The sequence below is a fragment of the Benincasa hispida genome, unplaced genomic scaffold (assembly GCF_027475165.1).
Source record: "Benincasa hispida cultivar pf3 unplaced genomic scaffold, pf3_genome.v1.1 HicScf459, whole genome shotgun sequence".
Classification (NCBI taxonomy): Eukaryota; Viridiplantae; Streptophyta; class Magnoliopsida; order Cucurbitales; family Cucurbitaceae; genus Benincasa; species Benincasa hispida.
In genome coordinates, this window is record NW_028326557.1 from 24,885 (window position 1) to 35,400 (window position 10,516).

A 10,516-nucleotide genomic window follows, 5' to 3' on the forward strand; every position below is an offset into this window, starting at 1 on the left:
TCTGCAACAGTTAGTAGGCAGTAAGTGTCAGCCACAGGGTTGATAACTGCTGCAGTCACGCCCTTTTCTAGACTAAGAGGGTTGTTTGGGGCGGGGTGTGGGGGGGGGGGGGAGGGGGGGGGGGGGGGGGGGGGGTGGGGGGGGGGGGGGGGGGGGGGGGGGGGGCGGGGTGTGACAATGAAGTTGTCAACTTTTACCAGAACGTCTTCAATCTTTTCTTCAGGGTACTTGATCGTTCTGTCAATGAGTTGAAGAGTAGCAGAAATGGGTTATGCTTCACCTATTCCCAATTTCTTGAATATTGAGAATGGCATGAGATTAATGCTTGCTCCCAAATCGCATAACGCATGTCCCACATCCAACCCTCCTATCGAGCACGAGACTATGAAGCTCCCAGGGTCCTTCAGTTTCTCTGGTAGACTGTTGCTTACTGATGCATTGCACTCTTACGTTAATGCAATTACCTCCGTCCCGCTGACTCTCCTTTTCTTCGTCAAAATATCCTTAAAAAATTTGACATATTTTGGCATTTGATCCAAGGCCTCTATAAGTGGAATAATGATATTCAACTGCCTCAGAAGTTCAAGAAAACGCTTAAATTGTTGTTTATCATTCTTCTTCATCAAGCGTCTAGGGAATGGTGCGTTTAGCGGCACCGTAGGTTTTCCCGCGTTAGACGTGCTTGGCTCTGAATGGCTTGTGGTTTCAGACCTTCTTTCTTCTTGATCTTCTATGCCATTGAACGTGTGTTGCATTTTTTTTAAGAACTATTGTTTCTTGGATTCATTCTTCTTTCTTCAAGAGCTTTTCCACTTTGTAACGTCACCGCGTGACATTGTTCCTTTCCATTGTTGTTCCCAGGAGTTTCAGTGTTGCTAGGAAAAACTCCAGATTGTCTATTCTTCAACTCGCTCGCTATCTGCCATACCGATATCTCTAGGTTTCTGATAGACGACGTCTGGCTTTTCAGCAACACGTCATTCTGAGCAATGTACTCCTTTAATAGGTTCTCAAGCGGAGATCCTGAACTTGATGCCTGACCTCCTCTATTAAAAGAATGTTGGTGTGGTTGATGCATTGGTTGGAATGCAGACGGCGGTCCTTTCCTTTGCTGTTGGTTGGCCCTTGGGTGGTACTTCTATTGGTTTCCTGTCCAAGAACAATTTGGATGGTTCTTCCATCCAGGATTATATGTATTGGAAAATGGGTTGTTTTTTAATGAAGCATATTGACTGCGAATTTTGTGGGCAATCAGCATAGGAATGAGGATCTCAACAGCCCACACAGCTAACAATGGGCTGCCCGAATGCTTCTACCTGATTCACCTTCTACTGATTTGATGCGTTTCCTAGTGATATGTTCTGCAAAATGTTGGTCATCGTAGCCACTTGTGCAGAAAGTGTGGGTATTGCATTGGAATCGATAGAATTAACATTTTGAGATCTCTTCTTCCTATCAGCTCTTGCATCATACGAATTGTCCACCCATTCCATGTTGTGCTTAGCAATGTGGTCTAATATCTCCTTAGCTTTAGTGTAAGATTTATCCATGATTCCACCAGCTGCAGCTGCGTCGGCTGCCATCTGCGATGCTCTATTAATCTACCATAAAAAGTCTCCATCTAGATAGTTAGTGGTAGTCCATGATTTGGGCAATTTTTGACCAATCCCTTAAAACGCTCTCATGCAGCACTTAAGGTTTCAGCTTCTTCTTGCTCAAAATTCATAATCTCTCGACGCCTCCTTGCATTGGTGGTGGGTGGGAAGTATTTTTGCATAAATTTCTCCACCAACTTCTCCCATGTTGTGATTTCACCAGGCTCCAGTGAGCTTACCCATTGCTTTGCATCACCACGCAAAGAATAGGGAAACAAAGATAGCCTGATCACTTCTGGGGTAATTCCAGGAATCATGAATGAGTTACACATTTCCAGGAAACATTTCATGTGGGCATGAGGATCTTCTCCATGACCACCCCCAAATTGTCCAACAGCCTGGAGCATTTGAAGCATTACAGATTTCATCTCGAATCTCGTCCCATCTGGCGTTGGGTATATGATTTCTGGTGAGAAATCATACAATACAAGAGACACGTACTCCCTCATGGGATGCGTGCTAATGTTCGCCATTAGGATTGGATTTTGGGTAGCAAGAGCTAGTTGTTGAGCTAAGTTCTGATTTACCTGGTTGTCTGTCATTGCTTGTTGCCTGTTCTATTGTCTGAGAAGTTGTTGCCTCAACCTTCGACAACGATTAGATTGGTTTCTACGTCGGAAGGTACTTTCAATCTTAGGGTCGTATATAAGTTTAGGAGTGCTCTCCCTACTCATAAACGTTCACAAGCTTAAGCTTAGCTCGTAATACTCCCTCGACTGAAGTGTCCCTACAAAAGATACAAACAAAATTTCTGGTTAGTTTTGTTTTTGAATCCCCGGCAACAATGCCAAAAACTTGTTCATTGCTATCGTGATTCGAGCTAGGAGTGTATTGTATAAAATGATTTGGAAAAATAAGTTCTAAGTATGAATTATGCGTTGATGTTGTGATGTGTTTATGTATTCGTAACGTGTTAATGTGTTAGAGATGTGCAATAGAACGCATGACACTCCATTATTGACATTCAAGTTTTCCTAAATCAGACCCAAGTATAAATCTAATTTTGGTTCCTAGTAAGTCTAGGGTCGAACTCAAGGATTCAGCTTAAGCTAACACAGACCTTGCATTGTAGCTGTTTTAGAGATTTCCTAAATGTATAAAGAAATGTGTTATTTACACTAAGGTGATGTGCTTGTGCAAGAAGATACAAAAGATTTGAGTAGAGACTGATGGGTCGTGTGGAAATGGATTTTAGTGTAAGTGGTATGCGTCGATCTAAGATGAGTGTACACGGACTAAAATGTGATGAATGGGATGATTTGTTTATCTTTGTTTATATGTTAGACTTTATTCAACACTTCTCAATGCGAATAACATACAAAACCTATCTCTAGGATCCATGCGTCAAACACAGAATGCAATAAATACCAGTAAGTCTATCTCTAGATGTACTAGGCGTTCTACTTGATGCAAACTTATTTATTCTCTCGAATAGTCTAAGCTAAAGATGCTTTTACCAATTGATCAAGATGGATTAAGCTATGAAGTATAGATGCATCTAACATAAACAAGAAATAAACAATAGCAAAGTGTGATGGATCAAATATATAAATTTTATAAAGAAGCAGATTGTCTTTACAAAAGCAATATTTAATCAGATGAAAGTATGAAAGCGATAAATGAGATGAAAGGAACTGAGTCAAGCCACAGAGTACAATCTCTTGTATCTCTTTGGCTCAATTCTAGTTGTGTACAATCACTTGTATAGGAATTGGATGAAGTGTCTCTCTCAAGCTCGACTTCCTCCGCTCCTTGATCGGTAGTGATAGTGGTTCTCTTCCCTTCTGCTCTTCTTGGCACCACAACACAGCTCTAAAGTTCTAACACTACGACTAAGCTAATACTGAGAATGAGAACTTGAAATTTTTCTGAACTTCGAACTATGAAGGGATTTCATCTATTTATAGGCGTTGGTCATCTCCAGCTTGGTGATGGGCAGCATTAAAGTCCATACCCTGGTCAGCCACCGACACTCAGAAGCTTTTCCGACGCCGCCTGCTACAGGTGCCTATGCTTGCAAGTGGTGATTTGACACAAACATCCTGAATCAATGAATCTTCTTTGCGTTGAATCCCTCCGACGCATGGCCCATGTGTTAGAACTTTGCCTGCGACACTTCTTAATCATGCGTTAGCCTCTTGTTGATATATTATAATATAATGCGTTAGTGCCGTAGTATTTTGGTAATAAACATTCTTTTGCATGAGTTTGCTAATCTTTGAGTAATTCCATGCGTTTCTTCTAAAAATGAGGAGAATTTATTATTAAAAACTTTAGTTGTTCCAACTTAAGAGCCAAAATAACTTGTATTTCTAAAGTTATCATTTGTAAACAGTTTGTACGAACACTTGTGATGTATAATATATGATATTTACTTCACTTATTGACTTTGCACATTGGATGTTTTATTTGTTTTACCACAAACCAATAAATTAAAATCCTTGGTTGTCAGTATGTAACTTAAGCATGTATGTGGTGACATACAAGTGGATCATGTCTTAAGTGATAACCAAAATGGTCTGTAGTATATGGATATAGGAGGGAAACCTTATCCTAGTAACGTTACGGATGCGGCTCGCTTTGTGGAACAAGTTACAAGTGTTGTGACTTACTATAGAATGTTTGATCCTGATCATTCATGTGGGGACGTGCGAGCAGGGGCGTCCTATACAAAAGAGTTTGTATAAGACCTAACCACGAAGTGTTAATATCTCGTTATATAACGTTGTTTATGACAAAGACATCACTTCACTACGATGACCATAGGTAACATGACCATAATCCTGAGTGAGTTGGGAACTCCTGCCATTGAGGACGGTCCTTTGATTTGCATGGGTGTAGTGGCCAGGTCGCCGACTCAAACCTACCACTTTGAGGATTCGTTTGATTTGGGAGCTACGAACTCAGCTACATAATATGGAATTCATTCCTTCCCTGAAGTAGGGGTAAGTAGATAGATTGCTCCCTTAAGGGCTGATCCCAAGGCTTGAACAATGTGGCGCCACACACCTTCTCATGGCCGAGAGGTGTTCACACATAGTAAGACTATGTTGTATTGATCATTAGAGGGATCAGTGGTACTTAAGAAGTAAGATGTAATTACAAGGGCAAAACGATAAATTGGCCCAGTTGTACATGCGAACATCTATGAAGGGTTATCGTACTCATGATTGGTTATATCCAATGGACACAGAAATATATATGTGGTAAGAAGAGTTCAACTATCGGTATTTAGTGGAATGCCTGGTAGTTAACGGATGATGGATCTCGTGGCTAGAGAGTTTAGTCAGCTATTCACGTACCATTGGAGCTTCAAGCCATAGGTCCATAAGGTCCTCTTGGAAGCTTGAATACAAGTTGAGAATCAGTTTTTGGGTCAGTTTGAAATGTTCAAATTCAAAAGAGGGAGTTTGATTATATATGATATAATTGAACAGGTTAATTATATATGATATGATTGACTAATTGTATGAGATACATTAATTTAGAGGAAATTGGATATAAATATGATTTATATTAAGTAGAGGAGAAAACACTATGGTTGATATATGATATCAAACTATTGGTTATGATTATAATATGAATATATTTATTATTATTTTATTTGGACAGTTATTGGATAATTGTCCGTCGTTTTCTCCGTAACCATACGATAGTGGAAAGTTCAATTTGGTTTTGTAACTAAATAAAATAAAAATGGTTTCCACTCTGAAAAGAGATCAAAAATTAGATCACGAAGTGTTTTGCAATCGATAACAAAGTAATTTAGAGCCTATACAATAGTGTATCCTTTACTAAACGATCGCTTACATTTTACTAAACGATCACTTAGCACCCGAGGTTTAATAAACGACCATATGGACGATCACCTAACTTTTTCTACAGATCATGTACCTCGCCTAAATAATCAAGCATCTTGAATATACAATAGTCGTTGCCTTCTCCCACTTGCTTGATCGTTGTATACGATCTGTTTTCCACCTCTTCTCTACCAAATCTAAACAAAGCTCACACTTTGGATTCTCACTCCGAGAATACTAAGAGCTCCAAGTGGTCGTGTTATCCCCTTCTCCTACTGTTCGTGTGAACCCGTTCGTGGTAGACGACTGGGGTGTTGCTGAACGATAGCCTGCTGTTCTAGCGAGAGCGCAAGGAGGCCGTTCGTGGAGAGAGCGAGATTTGTTCTGAATAAAGTCTTCAACTGGTAAGTCCTTGTTCTCCTGTTAATTTATCTTGAAGCATGCCGGTAATTTAGTTGTTTAATGCATATATGTATGTGTGAATGTATATGTGGAAATTTTTTTGATAACTTGTAGAAATAAAAGTTATTTATGCTGTGTTATTTAGATATTGCAGCAAAAAGAAGGGAAAGTTGCGTCGATAGTATAAGAATTGGCTGAGAAATACGAAAATTATAAAATGTCATAAACGCATCCACTAACCCCATTACGATGGCGAAATAGAATGTTCCAGTCTATGTTTTGCAAGAAATAGGTCATCACATGTATTAATGGGTCGAGGACAAAATGTACGACGCATCTATATCGCAAGCGCCAATCGATCAAGAATGAAGAAATGATCAATGCAATGACGACGCACGCGACGATCAATCAAGGGTTATAGAGATCAACGCATTTCAAACGCATGCGGTAATCAAAACAACAACAACACATGTGGCGATCAATCGAAGATATGAAGAGCAACGCATTTGCGGACGATTCTGACAAGTGTACGGATTTCTGTTGTGCAATTCTGACAGATTGATCGTGGAGCAGAGAGGAATTTTCCATTACGCCATGGCAGGAATTATCATAATTATACAGTGGGACCACAAATTCAAAGAGCCAAGGTCTTGTCTATAAATAGTTTCCTTGAATTCATTGCAAGGGGAGAGAGGTTGGTCCAAATAGACTTTACAGAGAAAATCTAGGAGATCGACGAAACAAGGCTGAAAAGTGAGTCTTCGAGCAAGGAATTCTTTCGATTCCCGAAGATGAAGCTTTGTACAAGAGGTCACTTCTTACCGGGAAAGCAAACTAGAGAGGGAAGCTTTCCTCTCCACTTCATCCATACACCGGCAAGCAAAAAAGTCTACAATCGGGATCTGTATCAAGACGTTGATACGCTTTCCGTATTTGATTCTATTTTTTCATTTCATCTTATGTGTTCATCTTCTTTAATCTATCATTCACAAATCATGTATCAAACGCTTATCTTTAGATTTAAATGTGATTATCGTCATCATTATCATCTTTTTGTCCCTTTCCATACATTTATCATCCATTTTCTCCATGATGTGTTCTTAATCCCCTGGGTAAAAGGGAGGAATTAAGCGAGTGAGTTAATCTGTGTTAAGGTAATCAACTAAGTTTAGCTAAAGCATGCTCAATGACATCTTCACCTGTGAGAGCAGAAGTGAAGATGTTACTCCGCCTATCAAGAGAGGGTTGGAAGAATCCGTTAACTAAAGCGAGAAGTATTTTCAGAGATGGAAACAACCTTTCATTTATTACATTCATCTCTGTTTCACCATAGACGTATGGGATCACGGCCGATTACTTAAAGGTGTACGCTAAGGAAAAGCGGAACCTTAGTTGCGTCCTTAACGCAATTTACAAACTTGTGATGTTCTTTCTCTCTACTCATTCTCTTTCTGCCTCATTCACAAGACTTTCCATCACATTCATTAGATTCTTTTGTACAACTTCACAGCCAGTCCTCAACCCTGTATCATAGTAGTTTAGACATTTACTTTATCAACGCATTTTATTTTCAATGCATTTTACTTTCAACGCAATTTTACTTCAGCACAATTTATATTTCTGTCAAATCAAATTCTTTATTCTTTATAAAACCTGTTGTATATATCACATTAGTATCACATATAAATGACAACAATCCCCGTGTTCGACTTCGGATCACTCTGAGAAACTTGCGTTGGAATTATACTTGGTTCTAGCGCAAGGAAACTTGTGACACGCATTACTTCATCGCATACTACGAGCATATCACTATCAACGCATACACTTAGAACGTAGTATCGCCAAAGTATCTTTATCACAAAGCACTTGAGCGCATAGCACAACATCATGCTTTCATGCATTCATTAATGCAATATAGATAGATAACATTCCATTTTTATCCTCACAAGTTTATGGCCACATGAGCTTGTAGCATAATATCTATCATCATTGTCCATATGCTTTAAAGATATATATAAAAATTGTAAGTCAACATCCATCACATTGAATTGGAAAGATCCGCTTCCGCTCATAGGCACTCTTGTAGAAGAGTTCCTTCATGCGGGACATCGACATCTTGTCTAGGGCACGTGGGAGATGATATCGGGATATGCCCTAGTTTATTATATATTGTACTTGTAGTTATCTTTTATTGTACATTAGTCTCCTGAGACATTAGGAAAAATGGGAGATTGTTGGTATTAGTATCCTAATTCTCACAGAGTCTCGTAGTTTATAAAGTGTACACATTGTTATAAATAAAATAAGATTTATTTTATTTGGCATTTACTCATATCCAATAAACAAAGCTTCATGGTTATTGTATGTAAACTTAAGCATGTATATGAGATATACGAGTGAATCATGCCTTAAGTGATAACCTAAAAAGGTCTGTTGTATAAAGATTAAGGAGGGATACCTGATCCTGGTGACACTACGGATACAACCCGCTTTGTAGAGGTTTACAAGTATTGTGAACTACATAGATGGTAGATCCTGACCATTCATGTGGAGACATGTGAGCGGGGGTGTCCTATACAAAGAGTTTGTATAAGACCGGACCACAAGATGATTCGTCTCTATATATAACGTCGTTGATACTTTAGACTTACATCTCACCTAAACGATCATAAGTGACATGACCTCAATCCTAAGTGTTTTAGGAACTCTTGTCTTTGAAGGTGGTCCTTTGATTAGTATGGATGAGAGTGACCAGATTGCCAACTCAACATGCCTACCTTTTTTCGGACTTATCTGATCTGGGAGCTGAAAACTCAGTTATACAAGATGGAATTCACTCCTTCCCCGAAGTAGGGATAAGTAGATAGATTGCTCTCTTAAGAGCTGATTCCTGGTCTTGAACATAGTGGCCACAACTTCTCTTTGGAAGAGAAGACTCAATCATAGTAGGACTATGACTTATGTTCATTAGATAGATTAGTGGTACTTAAGAAGTTAGATGTAACTACAGGGGCATAATAGTTATTGGTCGAGTTGTACTTACGAGCGATCTGTGAAGGGTTGTTGCACTGCTGATTGGTTAAGATGGATACATAACATATCTGTGGTAAGGAGAGTTCAGCTGTCGGTCTTCAGTGGAGTGCCTAGAAGTTAACGGATGGTGGATTCCGTGACTAAAGAGTTTAGCCAGTTATTCACGTACCGTTGGAGCTTCGAGCTATAGGTCCACAAGATCCCCTTGATAGCTCAATGGATTCAAGTTGAGAATCAGTTCTTGGTGTTGATTTGAAATGTTCAAATTGACAAGAGGTAATTCGACTATATATGATATGATCTTTTTGATGTATGAGATACATCAAATGGATGATTAATATAAATAAGATTTACATTAAATACCATGAAATAGAAAAAGACCTATGGTTTATATGTTTCATGAGATGAAATATTAAAACTATAGGTTATAAATATACTATGGTAAGTTGGTTATCGTATATATTTATAATAATATTAATTATTGGATAATTATCTTCTTTTATCTAATAACCAATTGAGTGAGAGGTTATTGGTAGTTTCATGGTAATCGTGAGATAAAAGGAAAAATGTTTTCCTCAATTTAGTAGTGGTTGAATTGAGATTTTCCATTCTTGGAAAGAAGACTCACGGAAAGGTTGTTAAGTGAATAGGATTCACTAAACGATAGTTGAAGAGAGACTAAACGTTCGTAGAGTGACACTACACGATAATTCACTCAGCTGGCCATTAGCAAAACAATCATGGAGCATTTGTTAAACGATTGGGCATTCGTCTATACGATAGATCTTGTTATCTCCCACTTGCTCAATCGTATACATGATTGTTATTCCTCTGGTCTTGTCCTCTAACCAAGTCCATACAGAGCCCACACTTCTCAATTCTCACACCAAGAATATCAAGGTAGCCATTGTGGTGGTGTCGTACTCAACTCGATGTAGTCGAGGTTTTTGTAGATCGTTTGTTGTGTTCGCGGTGTTCGTGTGGTGGTCGCTGTGATCATGTTGTGTTGCGGTCGCTGAGTTCGAGCATTTGTGTGTTGCGCTCGAGGGAGTTTGAAGATGGATCTTCAAAGGTATGATACTTTATCCCTTGATCTTCTTGAAAAGCATGCTATAATTTCGTATTGTGCATAGCCTGTAAGTTTTCGTTTCTTGATTGTAATTGTGTATGTTCAAATATGAATGGAATTTGGAACAATCATTCCGCTGCTCATGGAAATCCTCATGTCCGATTTCCTTCAAATGGATCTACAAGAGAAAGAGAGATGTAGTTGGAAAGGTATAGACCTTCAAAGCTAGACTTGTAGCATAAAATTATACCTAAAGAGAAGGGGTTGACTATGAGGAAACTTTTCCCCCTATGCTTAAGTCTATAAGAATTCTCTTCTCCATAGCCACATATTATGACTATGAGATATGACAAATGGATGTCAAGATTGTTTTTCTGAATAGCAATCTTGAGGAGAATATCTTTATATCTCAGCCCATAGGACTCATAGTCCAAGGTCATGAGCAAAAGGTTTGCAAGCTAAATCGATCCATTTATGGATTAAAACAGACATCTAGATCTTGGAACATTAGATTTGATAGAACGATCAAATCTTTTTGTTTTGATCAAAATATTAAT

The 10,516-nt window shown here is 38.8% G+C and overlaps 1 non-coding gene across 1 annotated transcript; it reads left to right on the plus strand.

Annotated features, from left to right (window-relative positions):
- Positions 1-1,637: 1,637 nt before the first annotated feature.
- Positions 1,638-1,741, plus strand: LOC120078877 (small nucleolar RNA R71). Its single transcript, XR_005482155.1, has one exon. It is a non-coding gene; the product is annotated as a small nucleolar RNA R71 (small nucleolar RNA).
- The last annotated feature ends 8,775 nt before the right edge of the window (positions 1,742-10,516 follow it).